Below are 20,687 nucleotides of genomic sequence, written 5' to 3'. Positions count from 1 at the left end.
ACAGCACTGCTTTCTCAAGACCTGTGGGTGGCAGTACTGGCAGCCACGGGGGGGATGGTACTGTCCATGTGGCCACCTGCCACTGGCCAGGCACATCTGAGGCCCAGAGTGCCAGCCCTCGGGACAGCGAGGAACCTCCCATAGAGGACAAGATGCCGGGAAGAAGATGCATAGATTGAGGGGTGTGAAGGGTGCTGATGGGTGGATGTCTTGGGTGGGCAAGGGTCAGGGCAGGTCTCCCCAGGAGGAAACATCTGGGTGGAGATCTGTAGCTACCCAGGGATTCAGGGAAGGAGTATTCCAGGCCAAGGAAAGAGCTCATGCAAACACAAACATCTTTGCCCATCACATCCTTTCTTTGGAAAGGAAAAAAAAAAAAAGAAAAAGGAAAGAAAATCCCCAATAGCATTTAAATATTTGTTGAATAAATTACTGCTTTTAAAGTTTCTCAGGATCCAACTCAGCTGACAGTATAAGACATATCCTCCACTGTTTCCTTTCAGGACTCAACCGTCTCACAGACCATGCTGCTTGCCAAGTTCTGAAACCCCTGTGTTCTCACTTCTCCTAATGTCTATCTCCCCAAGCAGTGTATCAATTCCTTATGCAAAGAGGTCATGTGTTATATATGTAAAACATGATGTTTTGTTTTTTTTACAGGAGCCAAAAAAATGATTTTTTACTTAGTTACTATTTCATTTGTCTAATCATACCAAATTACAATCTGCCCAATATTTTCAATTTCTAGGAATAGCAAACCCCTAAGTTTTAGCAACTGACTAGAGATACTAGCCAACTATCTCTTCCACTACAAGTAGCCAAATTAGCTTTTTAGCATAATACTGTTTGACGTGTATGTGACTAAACTTTTCTGGGTTTAAATTATCCTTGAGTAATCTGGAGAAATAATGTGTTCAACAAATATTTATTGAGCTTTTTTTATATGAAAGGTGCTGCAGTAGATTATTTGTCTCCAGGAAATTCAGTGTTCTTGTAGTTTCTTAATCTTCTTCCAGACTGCACCCTTTTGGCAGGCTCATGATACACATGAGTCCCTTCTCAGAGTGTTTTCAGGCAGATTCTTCACTGTCTGAATCACCAGGGAAGCCTTCAGAGTATTTGTAAGGGAATAAAATAAAATAATAGATTACAAAGGAAACCAATTAAACTGAAATACAGTTGTGAAACTATTTCAAAGCAAATTTGTGATTAGTAATTGAGTCTACCTGCCAAGAAGGAGGCGCAGGAGGTGTGGGTTCTATCCTTGGATTAGGAAGATCCCTTGGAAAAGTAAATGTCAACCCATTCCAGTATTCTTACCTGAAAACTCCCATGGACAGAGGAATCTGGCTGGCTACCGTCCATGGGGTCACAAGAGTTGGACACGACTTAGTGACTAAACCACCATTGCTAGTGGTGATTTTCAATCATCAAAAGAGTGATGAGTTTAAAATGTATTTTAAGATACCTACAATATATGGCACCCCACTCCAGTACTCTTGCCTGGAAAATCCCATGGATGGAGGAGCCTGGTAGGCTGCAGTCCATGGGGTCACTAAGAGTCGGACATGACTGAGCGACTTCACTTTCACTTTTCACTTTCATGCATTGGAGAAGGAAATGGCAACCCACTCCAGTGTTCCTGCCTGGAGAATCCCAGGGACGGGGAGCCCGGTGGGCTGCGTCTATGGGGTCGCACAGAGTCGGACACGACTGAAGCGACTTAGCAGCAGCAGGAGCACAATATGTATCATGTGACATGGAGACTTCTATTAGTGACAAATTTCTGAGATTAGTTACCTCCATTTGTAATAAGAGAGAATTCTAAATTTCAGTAAAAGTTTAGTGAAAGTAAAGACATAATTATTTTTTGTCCAAGTTCAGGGACCAGTGAATTTATATTTGGATTCTAAGTCAAGAATCCCTGCAGTAGGGCGTTATTTTTTAAATTGTGAGTTACAACTCATTAGAGGGTCAAGTAATCAATTTTCAGGGACATAAGTAGAACTTTTTAAAAAGCAAAAGGTAATAATTTATAAAATATCAGTGTCTCAGTAAGGGGTAATATTATCTCAGTTACTCCTGTTTCAGTGATATAAATGTCATATATATATGCACATGTATGCATGTTGTATATTTGTGTGTGTTCTGTTATATGTGTATATGCATATTGAGTTGCAGTATAAAACATATGTCTTAATGTGGGCTGCAGTAAAAATCAAGTGAAAGCCATTGCAGTAGGGGAAATAAGATACATAAGACATGGAATAAATGCAACAAACAATACAAATCATATGTGTCACAAGATTTTAGAGGAAAAAGAAATTTTTTTCTTTCAAGGAAATCATCAGGGAAGACCTGAAAATGTAGTAGATTTAAGGTAAGCTTTGAAAGATGAGTAGTATTTGAATAGATAGAGATGTGAGGAGAACCTATTTCAGGTATAGAGAACAGTAAACTCTATAATTTAATTAAAAACTACCTTAACAATTTTTACCACATACCTTATAATTTTGGTTTGCCTGACATTTATTTGGTACTCTGTGTTTGACATAATCAGTGATAGTGAGTTCTAAACAAAAAATAAAGAAACAGGTATTTGTTGAATATGTACATAAAATAATTCACATTAGATCATATGATGACTTTAAAGACTAAGTATTAGAGATGCTATCCCCTTTGATAGCCTTCAAGAACAAGAAACAAGACATGCAAGAACATTAAAATACCAAAAAGTGATGCCAAGTACAAAGTGATCACAGTGAGTTCAAGATCATTAAGTTGAGTAAAAATAATACAGTTGAACACACACAATTACCTTTACTCACAAAACTCCATAAAACAACAGGAAAGTTTTATTTGTTCTTTGTACATAAAGTCACAAGGATGGAGAGGTCAGGTGAGAGAATCAAAAGAGCAAAACTTTGAAGCTGAAAATTATATTGATAAGGAAACAACTTCCTAATGTGACCTTCCAAGGACAATTCTGGTTTACCCTTATTGATGGTACTGGCATAATTAATAATAGTGGGAAATTTTACTTTCAAATATGTTCTTGTTGGAACAATAAATAATAATCTTCAACATAGCAGACATGAAAAAAATGAACCCTAATTAGCAACAGGAAATGGCAAGAACTGACTCGATTGTGACACAGAATCCCCAGAAAGCCCATTCAGGAAACAATACACCAAGTACCATGGGAAGTAAGGTTGATGGTATGTGTGTTTGGTAGTGTGGTAGAAGAAAGGGGTTGCAAATTAAAAAATAGAGACCCTCCACTGCTCTACATGGCTAAATGAGTGCCCTTCCCCTACCACCAGCAAAAAAGAAAGAAAAAAAAAACTATAGATTTATTATCAGGGGAATATAAAGGTAAAGCTTGGATTTGGGAACATCCAGCATAGTTTAAGCAAGCTCCAGAAGTTGGTGATGGACAGAGAAGCCTGGCACGCTGCAGTACATGGGGTCACAGAGTCGGACACAACTGAGCAACTGAACTGAACTGAGCATAGTTTAAAGCAAAAGTATCATGCAAAAAAAAAAAAAAGAAGAAGAAGAGTATTTTTTGTGACAATCAGTTGGAAAAACTTGAATAAGCACTGGTCATTAATTAATAAATTATTTTTTCTTAGATATGATAATACCATTATGTAGGAAATGTCCTCACATTAAGGAGACTTATGCTGAAATATTGAAGACTGAAATGTGGTGACGGCACCCTACTTTCAAAGATTCAAAGAGAGAGAACAAATAGGAGCAGCTGTTAACTTGAAGTGAGAAGAAATGAGACTATGAAGTGAGAAGAAATCTTAAATGAAAGAAAGAAATTGTAACATTGCCAGATATTGCCACCATAAAACAGGAGCAGGATACTAAAAAGAAGGAACCTGTCAACATCTTCCAAGAACTCTTAGGAAGTAAAGCTATGAAATAAAAAAAAAAAAAACCTCTACAGAAAAAAATTGGAAGATAAAGTTGCGGAAATCATCTAGAAAGTAGACAAAAAGATAAAGGACTCATCCAGGAAGTCCAGACATGTATCTGAAATAGAAGAAGAGAGAAGACATAGATGAGATAATAAACACTTTTCAAGACGTTTTCCTAGAGTTCAGAGTTTCTGTATTGAAAGTTCCCTAGTCAAAGGGACCAGCGTACTGGATAAAAATGGCCACCGCTAAGGTGCCCCACTGTGAAATTTGAGAACAATGGAGGCAAAGAGAAGATCACAGAAGTCTTAGAGACAGGAGAGAAAAATAGACCATGCACAAAGAATCAGGAATTAATACTAGTTTCAGACTTGTCTACATTTACATGGAAAGCTGAAAGGCAATGGAGCAGCATGTTCAAAATACTGAAGGAAGGTTATTTCCAACCAAGGATTCTTTGTTCATTCAAGCCATCAATCAATCCCCAAGTGCCAGGGGGAATAAAGACATTTTGAGACAGGCAAGATCTCAACAAATTTACCTGTTGGGAATTTCTCATGAAAAGAGATTTTGCTCTACCAAAACAAGGGAGGAAACCAAAAAGAAGAAGACATTTGATACAGGAAACAGGAAATCCAGTACAGAGGAAAGAGGTGAAAGGGATCCCCAGGGTGATAGTGAAGAAAGAACCCAGCATGACAGCTGAGAACCAGACATAGGAAAGAGGCAGCCATGCAGACTGGTGCAGGTCAGCGGCCCTGAGAGAGATGTTGTCAAGAAGATGACATCTGTAGAACATCTACTGGATCTGAGTGATTTGGTGGAAACTTAGATGTTTATGAAATAAAGAGTTGAATTAGTGAGAAGCACTTAGAAAACTAAAACATAACAATTTAGAAAACAGCCATGCAGAAAGTTTCATCTGTGATTAACATTTATATGATCTTAATAACAAACAGTAAAATTAAATCCAAACAAAATTATAACTGCATGAGAAGGATGGGAGGATTGGAAAGATTATAGGTTTCTGGTAGGAGTCCTTGGTCAGGAAAAAGAAAAAAGAGCAAAATCCTCAGCTTGCATAACTGAATGTCAATCAATAATGCCTAAAACTTGGAAAAATAGAAACAAAAAATAACAATACAGTTTTGGGGATATGGAGGCAAATATGAAAATAGCTGACAATAAGTAGTAGAAGCAGTTGATTTTTGATCAGGAAGAAATAGGAGGTGAGCAGTAGGGAATTGATTTTTTCATAACTTTGTTACAACTGTTTGATTCTTATGTGCATGTAAACTTTGGATTTTTAAAAAATTAATATTTCTTTTCTTTTTTTTTGGCTATGTTGCATGGTTTGTGGGATCTCAGTTCCCCGACCAAGGATTGAACCTGGGCCACAGCAACGAAAGCCTGGAATGCTGGCCACTAGGATCCAGCCTAGTTCCCATGAGGGTACTCCCCCAAATTAAGATATTTCATTATAATGTTTGTGATTTGTGGCAAAATAAATTCATGTTTTTCATGTATTCATATTCTTTTCCTTTTCCATTTGTCTGTACTGGATCTGTGGAACAAAGTAAACTACCTGCTATGATGTGTTGATTTCACAATTGTTCATTCAGTGCCTAGACTTAAAAATCTGAGTCAAATATAAGAAGATAATAAAAAGTGGAGGTGTGGAGCAAATGAACACTTTCCTATTGATTATTTTTCTCTTTTAGAATAGGAAAGCCAGTTATTAGAACTGTTCTGGCTACTCCTGCTTTAGAACCACCTATTTAGTGTTTAAAATGTAACTTTTTCCAAGGCCTAAAAATTTCTGCTTCCCTCTGTTATCTGTATCTATTTTTAAACCATCTTTCTACTATTCCATGATGTGAAGCAACTACTTGGATAATTGAGGCATACTTACTTTGCCTCCTTGTTCAGTCATTATCCTGTTTTGAGGCCTAAACTGTGAAGATTGTTATATAGATCAAGTAATTTCACCTCTTCATTTTGCACAGGGAGATAATGGGATATTAAGGCATGTCAGTCAGTAAATCTTTAAAGGATCTGCATGAAACGATATTCAAGGTAAACTAGCATTGAAGAGCCTTTGCAGTTTCCTTCCACAAAACAACTTTCAATACGTGACCCTGAAATGACTCAAACCATTTAATTGAACTCAATGGGAAAGTCTGATAAGAAAGCATTATACATTCATCATTCCATATCGCCAAATAATTAATGAAGAGTAACAAGGATGCTTCTAGGGAAAGTTGTTGAGATTATTGCATTTATATAGAAACTTTTTGTAGATCGGCTGAAAAGCCACTTTATAAAGTGTGGCAGAATCCTGCTGTGCAATCCCTCCACTCTGTGAATGTTGTAGTGTGGATTATTATATTCTGACACACACTACAGTTAGTGGGTCCTTCACTGGAGGGATGGGAAGTATCTTATTCCACCTCTGTCACCGCCACAGCACGTAGCATGAGTCTTGGTACAAAGGAGCCACTGAATCAAGTCGACCTATGAGGAAGATACTGGGGATGCTGACAATGACTGATAAAGTGGGACACTTAAATTTATTGGGCATCTTTTATATTCAGAGTTAGAGCTTTTGTGTCCATTCTTTCATTTAAAATTACAACTACATTAAAAAAAAAAAAACAAAAAACCTCAAAGCTACAGTGAAGCAATACGACCCTCCTTATATTACTTATATAAGATAGAACATTAGTCTCACGTTTTTAGAATGTTTAGATACATTCGTTCTTTATAGGACTTTATTAGGATTGTCAGTAGTTAAAGTTCCATCTTCCAAGATACGATTGAAAACAAAAACATACTCTAAGAAGTTTGGAAAGAGAGAAAAAAGAAAGGTTATTCCTGAAGAATAAGGATGAAGATGAAAGGGATTTTTGATCATTATGAGGAGAATTTAAATTTTGAATCCTTTAAAATGACTTTGATTAAATTTAAACATTGTATGTTTTTGATTTTACCTTTTTTCAAAAACTACTTATAGGCTAAAAAAATTAACGTGATGCATTTATTTGCACAGTTGTGAGTAACTATGTACTTTTTAGTCAGAGACTCACATTTGTTGGAAATATCTTGACAGACGTATTTTGAATTAATTTATTTTTACTGTATTTATCTGCAATCCTGCTGATGTAGATTCAGTCAACTTGTGAAAGGTACACAAAGCATGTAATGAGCTGTGCTTCTGTTTTTTTTATTTGCACAAGCTGTTCTTTGGGTTTTCATTCCTCTTTGGTCAACTGCAATTTCTCCTAGATCTCAATTTTCTAAATTTTCCTTGTAATGGAATCCTCTGTAATAAGTATGGTTTCTTAAGCCCACCCTACAAATACAAAATCAGAATCTCCAGAAGACAGTCCCTGAAATCCATACATAAGAGGTGGTGTTTGCTGTCAAATAAGTTTGGAAACACTATTCTAAGACATTGTTCCCTCGTCTCCTTGAGCCATTATCTGTACAGGAGTATATAAAGCATCTCCATTGTTTTGGACTAAAAGTGTGGCTGTGGGGAAATTTGATAAACTTGATTCTAATTTCAGTCAGTTTTTAAGTTGTACCACCACTCTGATTAATGGACAACTCCCATTCTCATTGTAGAGTGAACAAGTGAAGTATATATGTATGAGATTTTCCTTTGCCCTCCTCCTCCCCATGCTCATTGAGACAAGTAAACATCCTAAGGCTGGAGTCTCATTTTTTAATTTTGCCTCTACATCTCACAGACCTAAGCAGAATGGTTTGGAGATTATTCTGCTAATCTTCTGCTGACCAGGCCCCAACTGCTATCAACCTAGATCTCCCACTTGGCAACGATGAGTGGAAGATATTTTTTAAAAAAGCTCCTTCCACTCATCCTCTCTCCCACGTACTCACTTTCCTTCTTTCCCTGCTCCCTCTGTTGGCTCTGTTTTGTCCTTCCATACCCAAATAATGGCTTTATATCTGTATTTACAAATATAACATAAGGGACTTCCCGTGGTCCCTCAGTGGTGAAGACTCTGAGCTTCCAATGAAGAGGGCACAGGGTTTGACCCCTGATTAGGGAACAAAGATCTTATGTACTATGCAGCATAGCCAAAAGAAAACAAAAAAATCTGACATAAATATAACACAGAACATAAATTTCAATAAGACAGGGTATCTCTCAACAGAACTTCTTGGTCTTGGTCAACATATTAATAAGCAGCAGTTCCCGGACTATAAACCAAACCATTTCAGTGATGAAAGTGAGGCCTTTCTTCAGCGGGAAAGCAACTTGCAGCAGATACTTGATATCACTGCACTAAGGGATCTCTCAGCTATCAAAAAAAGATCTGGGCCTGAAAATCTGGCTCATCTGGCTTTTTCAGCAGCAATTGGGTACAACTGACTTAACTGCAAGAAAAAGCATGACAACAGCTGTGGTAGATTTTATCTTCCCAAAATTTCCCTTGTCAGGAGGAGGACAGCAGGAAAAGGGGACGACAGAGGATGAGATGGTTGGATGGTGTCACCAACTCCATGGACATGAGTTTGAGCAAGCTCCGGGAGTTGGTGATGGACAGGGAGGCCTGGGGTGCTGCTGTCCATAGGGTCGTGAAGATTGGACACGACTGAGCGATTGAACTGAACTGAACTGAAAATTGTCACATAAACTTGTCTAGTTCCCCGTGTTTTTCTGGAACCTTGTCACTCCTCCATTAAGAGGCAGAGACTCTCTCTCCTCCCATTGAAACTAGAGGAGGAGGTGGGCTTTGTGACTGCCTGGACCAATACACTGTGGTGAAAGTGAGGCTGTGCGATTTCCAAGGTTGTGTCTTCTAGGATCTGAAAAGAAGACACAGGGAATTCCCTGGCGGTCCAGTTTTGAGATTCCATGCTCCCTAGGTGGGGGGCCTGGGTTTGATCCCCAGTCAAAGAACTAGATCCTACATGCCACAGTTAATACCTCTTGCAAATAAATAAATAAATAAGGAGGTATGGATTCTGCCTAGTTCTCTTACTTGGAAACACCCGAAGAAAATGACTTCCTACTATAAGGAAGCCCAGGAGTCACAGAGAGGTCGCATGGAGATGTTCTGGCTGATAGCCTCAGCTATCGGAATGTTGACTTCCAGTCAACAGTCAGCATCCCCTGCCAGATTGTCTGAGTGAAGGAGCCTTCGGATAATTCCAGACTTCAGCTGTTGTCACCCCAAACCTTTCATCTTCCAGCAGAGGGTCCAGACATCATGGTGCAAAGATGAATCCTCCCTGCATACACTTATGTCCGATTCATGGAACCCATGAGCACAATAAAGCCCTGTTTACTCCTCTAGGTATGGAGATGATTTTATTACTCAGAAGATAACTGGAACAATGGCTAATACGCTGAAAGGAAGAGAACACAAAAGCTACCTAACATATCAAACAAAACATTAATCATGGAAATCCCCACACACGCATTTCTGTGAGAAAAATAATTGAGTGGCCTGTTGTAAACATGAGCTAGGAGAGATAATCCTGTGTTGTCACTAGAAGATTTGTGATCAAAAAGTCAACAAAGGTTGATGCATGATTTTTCAACGTTTCATCACATCTTATTTTTTTTAGGTTCGTGATAGTTAATTTGGAAAATACAGATACTACCAAGAAAACAATCATTCCACTGCTCAAAGTCAACCAGCTAGTATTTTTTCTGTATTCCTTGTCCTTCCTTTTTCTAAGCATCTTTTTTAAAAATCTCATTGAGACCACATTATTGATAACAATATTTTAATCCCACATACAGTCTTTTAATCCACTAGTTTAGTTCCCACCGTCAAAATGGTCCTGCACTTCTCTTTTCTGCCCAGCTAAAACTCTTCCTTGTCTAGGAAGCCTACTGGGACCACCTAATTCACAAAGATGTCTACCTCAAAATCATAGCACTAATTCACTATGCCACTTATTTGTTACACAATCACATATTACTTCATGACACTTTATGTATTAATCTTTTAATATTTGTATCATATATTCTTTTCCATCATTCCTTGTCTTCCTAACAAGACTGAAAGAGACTTTAGGACAGAGGTGAGTATTTTAATCTTTCTATTCCCTACAGTACTGAATACATATATAGCAGGTTCTTACCTGAAAATACCACATACAGAGGAGCCTGGTGGGCTACAGTCCAAAGGGAAGCAAAGAGACAAACACACTGAGTGACTGACAGTAAGCATAAGCACTCCCTGTAGCAGCAAATACATGTATGTATGTACTGCTGTGCTCAGTCTTGTCCACTCTGCAGCCCCATGGACTGTAGCCCGCCAGGCTCCTCTGTCCATGGGTTTCCAGGCAAGAATACTGGAGCGCATTGCCATTTCCTTCTCCAGGGGATCTTCCTGACCCAGGGATCAAACCTACGTGTCTTGCATCTCCTGCATTGGCAGGTGGATTCTTTACCACAGTACCACCTGGAAAGCTTGGATATTATACACAGTAGGTATTAAATATTTGTTGAAAGAAAGGAAAAGTGGGAAGGAAGAAGGAAAGATTTATTCCTAATATTTTACATATTTGTTTCATTGTTCTTTCATCTCAAAACTACATGAATAACAAACGTTTGGACTTAGTGGGAGAAGGCAAAGGCGGGATGATTTTAGAGGATAGCATTGAAACATATATATTACCATATGTAAAACAGATAACCAGTGGAAGTTTGATGCATGACACAGGGTACTCAAACCGGTGCTCTGGGACAACCTGGAGGGATAGGGTGGGGAGGCAGGTGGGAGGGCAGTTTAGGATGGAGGGGGCACATGTATACCTATGAAGTGTGTTAGTCACTCAGTCATGTCCAATTCTTTGCGACCCTATGGTCTGTCCATGGAATTCTCCAGGCAAAAATACTGGAGTGGGTTGCCATTCCCTTCTCCAGAGGATCTTCCTAACTCAGGGATCAAAGCCAAGTCCCCTGTACTGCAGGCAGATTCGTAACCATCTGAGCTACCAGAGAAGCCCATATTGATGTATAGCAAAATCATAACGATATTATAAAGTAATTATCCTCCAATTAAAATAAATAAATAAACCACATGAGTTATCAATTATCAAGTTTGACATGTGTATGGCTATGAATATATATATATATATATATGTATGTATATGTATATAAATGCTTTTTAGGATTTTATCTGAAGGTCTACAAGGTTTCCATTATCTTTCTCAAATAGGTCTTTACTCTAGAAGCAAATGGGGTCGTGAAGAGTGAGACACAACTGAGCAACTTCACTTTCACTTTTCACTTTCACGCATTGGAGAAGGAAATGGCAACCCACTCCAGTGTTCTTGCCTGGAGAATCCCAGGGATGGGGGAGCCTGGTGGGGTGCCATCTATGGGGTCGCACAGGGTCGGACACGACTGAAGCGACTTAGCAGCAGCAGCTAGAAGCAAAATAGGGTATTGAAAAATGCTTTTTAACAATTTATTTTTCACAATTTATTGAGAGTATGTGATCCCAAATTGTAAGGATATGGGTACATAAACACTAGAGAACAAAAGCGCCAGGTGGTTTTGTCTGATGTGTCAAAGCCTTCAGCGTATGTGCAGACTAGACTGCAGGACAAGAGGGAGACTGCCTGAAGCTGTTCTAACACCAAGTTCAAACTTTCAGGAAAAGGCTAGAGAAGGGAAGGGAGAAGAATATAAACTATTCAGGTTTTAGTTTTGGCCAAGAGGATGCAGAAAGAGCCAAAAGCAATATCAGCGGCAGCATTTAGGAAGTTAAGCACAATTTAGTGGACATTTGGCCAACTGGGATATAGTGTGTGTGTGTGTGTGTGTGTGTGTGTGTGTGTGTGGTATGTATAGTGGTGTCTCCAAATGGAAAAGATGTTTCTAAAATGTTGAACTGGAGTTTGAGAAGCCTTGCTGAGTTTCTACTATCAGTATGACTGAGAGTTGCAGGATGAAGGCCAAAGTGAAGAGAGAGAGAGAGACAATTAGCACAGCTATACAAGAGGACTAGTGAAAAAGGGTTCTGGAAGGTACACAGTCGGGACCAGAAGGTGATATTTTACTTTCATCACTTCTCTCTAGTTAGTCTCTCTGTTTTCATCGTCTACTTTCCTCACCCTCTCTTCACTGAGACACACACATGCCGCTTTTTTAAAGCATGCTGAATTTTATCAAGAGCATCATCTTCAGGTTCACTGTCAGTACGTTTTCATCATGGAGGTGAAATTTTGCCTGACACAAGTAAGTGCCACAGGTGTTCAGAGAAGAAGAGATGGAGCAAGGTGAGACACTCAAGGAAGGCGGAGGAAGATATGGACTGAGGATGGAGCCTTCACGGATAGACGCACTTTCCCCGGCAGAAGGACCACGTGAGGTCCCATCTGTGTGCCTGTCATGTTTTAGGAAGGGGATGGTGTTTTCCAGGCAGTGGGAAGAGCATATAGGCTAAGGTCTGGGGCCTGCCTCATAGACTAAAGGAAGAGAAATAAGTTCAGTCTACCTTGAGAGAAGGCTACAGGCGTGTCAGGGGACTACAGGAGATAAGGCTGTAAAGGTAGTTTGGGGCATATTATAGAAGGCCTTGAATGCCTCTTCAATCTTCCAATAGTCCTGTTCTCTTTTTTTCCCATTGGACAGCAGCCCTGGGTGGAACTGTTTCCATTTCCTTCCAGTGAGGAGCCAATACAGATCCTTGGCCTTAATCTTAAATAAAAAAAAAAAAAAAAAATCACCTAACAAATCTCTTACTTCTCAAAGACCAGCAGATGGTTATCTGGCTGGAGAAGAGCTAATATGCTTGATGGATGAACAGTTCACTCCCAGAGAAGACATTAATTATGAGAGAACAAGGAAATCCAAAGAACCTTCCTCTGAGAGCATCAGAACACTCAAATATTATTTCATTAATCTTAATATTCTTACAGTATTAAAAACCTGTTCAGATAGAAACTTTCAAGGGAAAGAAGGGAGAAGGGAGAATACGGTCAAGGACAGGGAGAAAGAAAAACAAAAGAAGAGGGAGGAAGCTGGGAGAGAGGAGAAAGGAGTGATTAAGAAGGGGGCAAGAGACTTCCCTGGTGATGCAGTGATTAAGACTCTGTGTTCCCAATGCGGGGGACAAGGTGGGGGGGGGGGCTCAGGTTTGATCCTTGGTCAGGGAACTAGATCCCTCAGGCTGCAACTAAAGATCTTGCATGCTACAATGAAGATCAAGGATTCTGCATACTGCCCCTAAGACCTGGCGCAGCCAGATGAATAAATAAATATTAAAAATATAAGGGGGTGAGTACTGTAACTTTGTGTCCATTAAGATCCCCTTTGTGAAACTATTTCTCTGTCCTCCTGTGTGTTTCCAGAAAAACAAGCTTGGAAGTGTTGACCTACTGTCAAAGGAAGCTCCTATACTTTGTCCTCTTTCATTGCTTTTACTGGCAGCAATGAGTGTGCAGTTTAGAGTATGACTTTTCTATTTAAAAAAAAAATAAGGGATTTATTTAAAAATGTAAAAATTAAGAGCTGAATACTGATAGGAGCAATGGGCTGACAAAAATAATGCCTCTTAGGAAATAGGGCCTTGTCTCATACCTTCCTGTTGCAGTTGCTTAAGAAACTAAAAATGCTTGATCAGGAAGCAGTTCGAGGGGATCTGCCTTGTGTACCAGAAATAACTGGGCAGAGCTGGGCTACAGAGAAATAGTTGTTACTTAGCACACTCACTTTATTCTTAGGATGTGGGTTTGAACATCTAGATACCACCAGGGAATTAAAAAAAAACACCATGCAATCATGCTGCTGAGGGCCACAGGCTTGCAAAATAAACCACAAGGTCAGGCATTGCATCTCTTGCAAACTGTCATTTATCAAAAGAGATCACGGGAGCCAAAGTGATGCATCCTAAAGACAGTGATGTCCCTAGGAAGGGAATATAAATATACAAAAGTGAAATTAGCTATAGTATTAGAGTGATGTGCTTAGGAATAATTGACCTTGTTCCTTAATAGTCTACTTGATAACTTAATTTTAATTGGAGGTAAAACCCAGCATGTATCCATCCTGTATTTCCCTAAGAGAACCTTTTTATTTGCCAAAGGACATTTCATGTGAAGTTGGCACATTGTGTATTGATTGGGACAGGCTGTGCAGGAGTGTTTTTATCTTAAGGTCCCACATGGCTCCATGACCCTCTGATATCACCCATGTGATATCGCTTCGTTCAAGACCCAGCTGTCTTTGAACACATGTTGCACTAGGTTTTCAATGAGTAAATAAAATTCCCTGAGTGGGGGGGACAGGCCAGACCCATACAACTCTGTAATTCAAACCTGCTGTTTCATCTTTCATGCCTTTCTGCCACACACAGAACTTGTTGACACTACAAAAAGCAAACACACAAAGACATGGGAAAGAACAGATGGTTTCAGATCATGCCTCATGACTGCTCAAATTATGCTTGCTCTATTCTTGGCTATTTCTGTGCAAATGACTACATGTCGATGTCTACATGTCAATACACCTCACAGACTCCAATAAAATGGAGACAAGGGTCAGAGTTGTAGTATCAGGAAACACCAGATTCTATTCCAGAACCCCAACTCTTCACTCCACACTGAGGAGGCCTTACTTAGGCCCTGAATTTCCCCAAGTCTCTGTACAATGAGAATGCTGAGACTCCTCTGAAGTTGAAGCAAGAATCAAATGAGGTAACACAGGCAAACAACGAAGAGCCAGAAGAGAGCAGTCGGTCACAAACATCAGCCGAGTCTGAATCAGTGGTGGCAGAGAATACCAGATACTTGAAAAATACCCATTGGGACTATTTTTAGTCTTAAAAGCCATTCTGCTAGTCAAGGACCATGTTTTCTGTGTTGTATTTACTAACTGCTCAGTAGTGTCCCTATGGACCATAGCCTGCCAGGCTCCTCTGTCCATGGAATTCTCCAGGCAAGAATACTGGAGTGGGTTGCCCTTTCCTCCTCCTCCAGGGGATCTTCCCAACCCAGGGATAGAACCCAGGTCTCTTGCATCTCCTGCATTGGCAGATAGATTCTTTACCACTGTGCCACCCGGGAAGCCTATACTTACTAATCTGGAGGTTAATAGAAAACTTCCTTTTATTTTCTCAACAATGAAGCAATGAATTGGGTTTTTCTCAGTGAATCTTTTCAGTATTCAAGTCTAAGATCTGCACACTATTAAGTAGACCTAAGCATTATTCAAGCCCACGTTGCCTTCTTTTCATGTATGTATATTTCCAAGAACCCTGCCTACAATGATAATCCTTGTGTTCTGCTTTACTTCTGAATATCCAATCATTGCTTCTGCAAATTCCTTTCATTAATGCGGAGAAAAAATATTCTTTAGCTTTGCAAAATATGCCAATTCCTTAAGAATATTTAAAGTTAAAAAACACAAATTGGACATATGATGACCATGCTCTAGAGAGCCTAAATGTCTACATTCTCAGGACTGGGAAGGGAACATCCTCACACTAAATGAACTGTGAAAGATGAAATGGGAGCTCAAAGGCTTGTGTCAGCAGACAGGGTGGAGCTGAAGTTGCCTATTTCTTAGCTCACTCATTATGACTCTGCAGGTGGGGCTCTCTCTGAGATCACTGTGAATAAGCCAGGTGAAGACAGGGCTGAAGCAATCAGAGTCTTGCTGACCCAGGAGAAATTTGTTATGAATCTTTTCCTACTATTTTCTTTGGAGAAGAGGGAAGCTGACTCTTGAGATATATCCAGAAATATGTACTCCTAGCCACATGTTTCTATTTGCTCACAAAGAATACAACTGGAGGGCAAAATAATTATGACCAAAACTGAACCCAACATTTAGCACAATAGCCAGAAGGAAGATGAGGAAGATGAGTAGATCAACCTAGAGAGGTGGGATTGGGGAGGGAGATGGGAGGAAGGTTCAAAAAGGAGGGGATGTATGTTTACCTATGGCTGATTCATGTTGAGATTTGACAGAAAACAACAAAATTCTGTAAAGCAATTATCCTTCAATAAAAAAATTAATTAATTTAAAAAAAAGAACCACATCTATTGTCAGTTCTGACTCAAGAGGACTCTTGAGTTGATTTTCTAATGCCTTTGTGCCTCCCCTTCCCCATCAGTGAAAGAGCTGACCACACTCAGGCAGTGGATTTGTTTTATTTGTTTCTGACTGTCACCCTTTCTTTCTTCTGGGAACAGCATCTCCTTATTTTAGAAGAACTGAAATTCCTCATCTTGCACCTAGCCCCACGTGGTTTGGATGGGAGCTGACCTCACTCCCCTGATCAGTCATTAGCTGCATCACCGGGCATGTGACCTGGGTTATAAGACACTCTGAGGCTTTCCCTGAGATTTTCATACTGGAGTTTGGGAGAAATGCCTTTCTTTCTAGTAGGGAAGGAATGGAGACTGTAGCCCGGAGTAGGAGCACATGAAGTTAGCAGCACAGAGAAACAGAGAGAAGAGAGAACCCTGCTGATACCCAAGTCCCAGTTCCAGTTCTCCCAAGGCTGGCTACAACCCTGGCCTTCCTGGGTCTGGTTGTGTGAGACATGGCAATCCTCTTACCTAAGCTAGTTCCAGTTGTGTTCCTGGTCCTTACAATCAAAAGAATTCTAATTGACGTGCCCTATCTATCCAGAGATTACCTGAAGAATACAATTTCTCAGATGAATGGAGCAACATAAATATTTTACGTGGCACAGTAATGATAAACTGTTTTTCATCATTATAATCAGTGTCTAGAAAATAATTAGAAATGACAAGCAGTGCTGTTGTTGACTCTACTTGACAGGGTGCATAACTCATCTGAGAAATAACTGAATATTTGTTAACAACTGACTTCCTCTGTGAAATCTGAGTTTTAAAGCTATTTCAAACAAAATTATTTCCTAATCATCAAACCCAGCAAGCATTTTCTTCCTTTTCTTATGTCTTAATTCATCTAGCTGTGTTTGTAATCAGAGTCCTTTCTATCCTTGGGAAATTTTATCCCATCAATTGCAAGTTTCCATTTAGGAGATTCGGCTCTTTGTATCTTCAGCCTCCATCTCCACTGCTTCTTTCCCATCTGCTCACATAGATCCTTGTATCCTCCTTATCTTGACAAAAAGTTCCCCCAAACCACAGTCTCCTCGTGAGATACAGATAAAATTATTTTTCCTCTGAATCAAGTAAACCTAGAGAGGCACGATAGCCTGGCAGTCAAGAGTTGAACAGTTCTGAGTTTGAATCTGAGCTTCATCAGCTCCAGATTATCAGTAACACAATGTAGTAAATTCATGTGTGCTAAGTCACTCACTTGTATCTGACTCTTTGGACTGTAGCCCACCAGGCTCCTCTGTCCATAGGATTTTTCAGACAAGAATACTGGAGTGGGTTGCCATTTCCTTCTCCAGAGCTTTTTCCCAACCCAGGGATTGAACCTGCATCTCCTATGTCTCCTACACTCCAGGCAGATATTCTACCCACTGAGTCATCAAGGAAGCCCACTTACATAAATTACTGCTTACTCTGTATCGCAATATTCATCTAAAATGAGCATAATGATAGTACCTACCTAATAGGGTCTCTGTAAGGAGATAATATGTGCCAAGCGTTTAGTGGAATACTAGACACACAGCTAAGCTCCCAAATAAACACTGGTTATCATCATTATTATAATCTTGTCTCCACTTCTTCATGGGCTGATTTCTTTCCTTAACGTGTTGCATTCTCTATTTTCTCCTCTCATTTTACTCAGTTCAGCAATTCTAATCATTAAATCATTAAATCCAATTCTTCTCAGTTGTCCAAGACCACTCTTCACCATCTCCTTTTTTAACCTCATTTCTCCTTTGGCTTCTCTGCTTCTCTTCTAGCTCCCTAAATCATGTCTCTTAACCAGTTCCATTTTCTCCTTTAATTGAGGTTCTACTGCTATTGATTAACTGGTTTGTTTCTCAGTGGACAGCAGGGACATGTTGAAATTAGATTCAGAACCCAAATGCTGATGGAGTATACAGGTCAGGGAGAGGTCTGGACCACAGGGTTCTCATCAACGTAGGCAGGTTTTGTTTGGTGCCCAAAGTAAAGGATTAAAAGAAGAAGAAGATGAAGGACAAATCTTCATCCATTCAATATGCAGTGTTACCAGATTTAAGTCTTGGCCCACGTTTCGATTAGACACTATAAAATAAGATTTAAGTAAACTAAATAGCACATTAATTTAAAAAACTTGAATCTAGACGTTAACTTTTTAAAATCTTTCCTTTAGATTACCTTCACACTAATTAGTAAGGTAACTGATGCAAAGCGAATACATGGGTTATTCCCTGATTTAATGCCATGATCGGCCATCCCTCTTTCATTACAATTCCCTTGAAGTCGCCTACCCATTTCTGCTATTTTCCAGTGTTTTATCATTTTGTTGCTTTTCTGTGTCTTAGTGAGGCTTCCCATATGACGCTGTATTAAAGAATCTGCTTGCCAATGAAGGAGACGTAGGAGACTTGGTTTTGATCCCTGGGTTGGGAGGGTCCCCTGGAGTAGGAAATGGCAACCCATTCCAGTATTCTTGCCTAGAAAATTCCATGGACAGAGGAGCCTGGCGAGCTACAGTCCATGGGGTCACAAAGAGTTAGACACAAGTGAGCGACTGAGCAATGAACACTGTGTCTTACTGAAACCTTTATTATTGAAACCTCACATCTGAGAAAACTTGGGAATGAAATCCAAGTTATCTCCAAAGCAAGAAAGATGCTCCATCATTCTGGGGGATCTGTTGTTTTACTTCATAAAAAATGAGATCTCATGCATCTTGTCCAGTGATGAGAACAATCATTCAACTTTAGTTTAAACATATCTTCTAAAGTTTCTAAATTAATCTCGACCCTGATACAATTAGCTTGGAAAGATCTTCCTTCCCATAGCCTGTCTTGTGAACTATTCTTGTCTGAAACTTCTAGGGGGTTACTTCCCAGTGCAATATTACTCCTGAGCAGGGACTGTGATTTTTCACCTTTAAAGCCCATTGTCTTTCATGAGGTAGATACAATAAATGAATGGAGAAGGAAATGGCAACCCACTCCAGTATTCTTGCCTGGAGAATCCTGTGGACAAAGGAGCCTGGTGGGCTGCTGTCCATAGGGTCGCACAGAGTTGGACACAACTGAAGGGACTTAGCATGCATGCCTGCATTGGAGAAGGAAATGGCAACCCATTCCAGTATTCTTGCCTGGGGAATCCCAGGGACTGAGGAGCCTGGTGTGGGCTGCCATCTATGGGGTCGCACAGAGTCGGACACAACTGAAGGGACTTAGCAGCGCAGGCAGAAACAGGGAAATATGCTACAAGGTTTCTGAAAAACCTGCTTCTATTGTATCAAAAGCTAGTGATTCACTGAGACTCATACTGGGGGCGGGGAGGATGGTGAGCCAAGACACCACATTATCTACTTCTCTCTCTTCAAAGGGATTCACAGGAAGATTAGCAGTACCCTTTACTTTACTTTCCTCCCTTGGAAGTAGACTTGAGATGTTGATTGTTGGTTAAGGGAGAAAGATGGTGTCTACATTTTCAATCCTCATGATCTCATTTGATCATACATCCCACCCAGTGAGGTAGATAGATTAGACATAACCACATTTCATAAACAAAGAAGTCTAAAGTTTAAAAAGATATTTTTTAAAAAATCCTATAATACTATTCTTAGTATTATATTTAATATAATACTAACATAACATAATTATATTCTTAGTATTCTTAGCTGATTGGTCAGGTTTCCAGACTCACATCCAATCACATGAAATTCCATTGTCATGGATTTTCAGAGTACTGTGTAACTACAGCAGTTATGTTTTCCCTTTACAAATGTAAAAGTGCTTTCATATATATTATCAACTGTCAAAACTGGAATAAATTATCATGATTCCTTGCCATCAGCTCTATCACTCAGGAATTGATTTTCCTAGTAAGTAGACATGCTTACCTGATGTATTCATTCTGCATCTCAGTAACTGTTTTATAATTTCCTAAAGTTTTAGGAGATTTTAAAAATTAGAATAAATATATTCAAATCTAAACTCTATAGCAGCAATTTGATCCTTTAAGTAGGCAACCTCAGTGGTGGAATGTATTCTACTTTGAAATGAAACCAAAGGGCTTTTTTAAAAGTTGAAATATGATTGACATATAATATTGTAAGAATTTAAAGTGTGCAATGTGTTGATTTGATACAGATATATATTACAGTGTGATCACCACCTTAGCAGCAGTTATCATCGCTATTGTGTCACATAATTATCACTTCTTTTGAGGTGGGAACAAATGGGATCTAGCCTTTCAGCAACTTTGAAGTTTAAAATACAGTATTGTCTATAATGTGGAGAAGGCAATGGCACCCCACTCCAGTACTCTTGCCTGGAAAATCCCATGGACTGAGGAGCCTGGCAGGCTGCAGTCCAGGGGGTTGCAAAGAGTCAGACACGACTGAGCGACTTCACTTTCACTTTTCACTTTCACGCATTAGAGAAGGAAATGGCAACCCACTCCAGTGTTCTTGCCTGGAGAATCCCAGGGACGGGGGAGCCTGGTGGGCTGCCATCTATGGGGTCGCACAGAGTCAGACACGACTGAAGCGACTTAGCAGCAGCAGCTGCATTGTCTATAATGACTGTGCATTAGATCTCCAGGAATTACCTACTGGTTACAAGTCTGGGAGAACTTGTTTAGGGACAAAGCCTTTCTAAGCCTCTTCTCTTCAGGTTTATTATTTCCACCAAAAATTAT

The 20,687-nt window shown here is 39.7% G+C and overlaps 1 protein-coding gene across 1 annotated transcript in view; it reads right to left on the bottom strand.

Annotated features, from left to right (window-relative positions):
* Window positions 1–909: 909 nt before the first annotated feature.
* The window catches only part of C16H1orf105 (chromosome 16 C1orf105 homolog), a 99,448-nt gene continuing 79,670 nt past the window's right edge, over window positions 910–20,687 (bottom strand). Inside the window, exon 6 of the mRNA XM_059875548.1 lies at window positions 910–1,108. The gene's annotated coding sequence lies outside the window, so the exon portion shown is untranslated. The remainder of the gene's footprint in view (window positions 1,109–20,687) is intronic.

Source organism: Bos taurus, chromosome 16, assembly GCF_002263795.3.
Source record: "Bos taurus isolate L1 Dominette 01449 registration number 42190680 breed Hereford chromosome 16, ARS-UCD2.0, whole genome shotgun sequence".
NCBI classification, from domain to species: Eukaryota; Metazoa; Chordata; class Mammalia; order Artiodactyla; family Bovidae; genus Bos; species Bos taurus.
The sequence above is the reverse complement of the archived record's forward strand: the minus strand, read 5'-3'. Positions and strand labels throughout refer to the sequence as shown.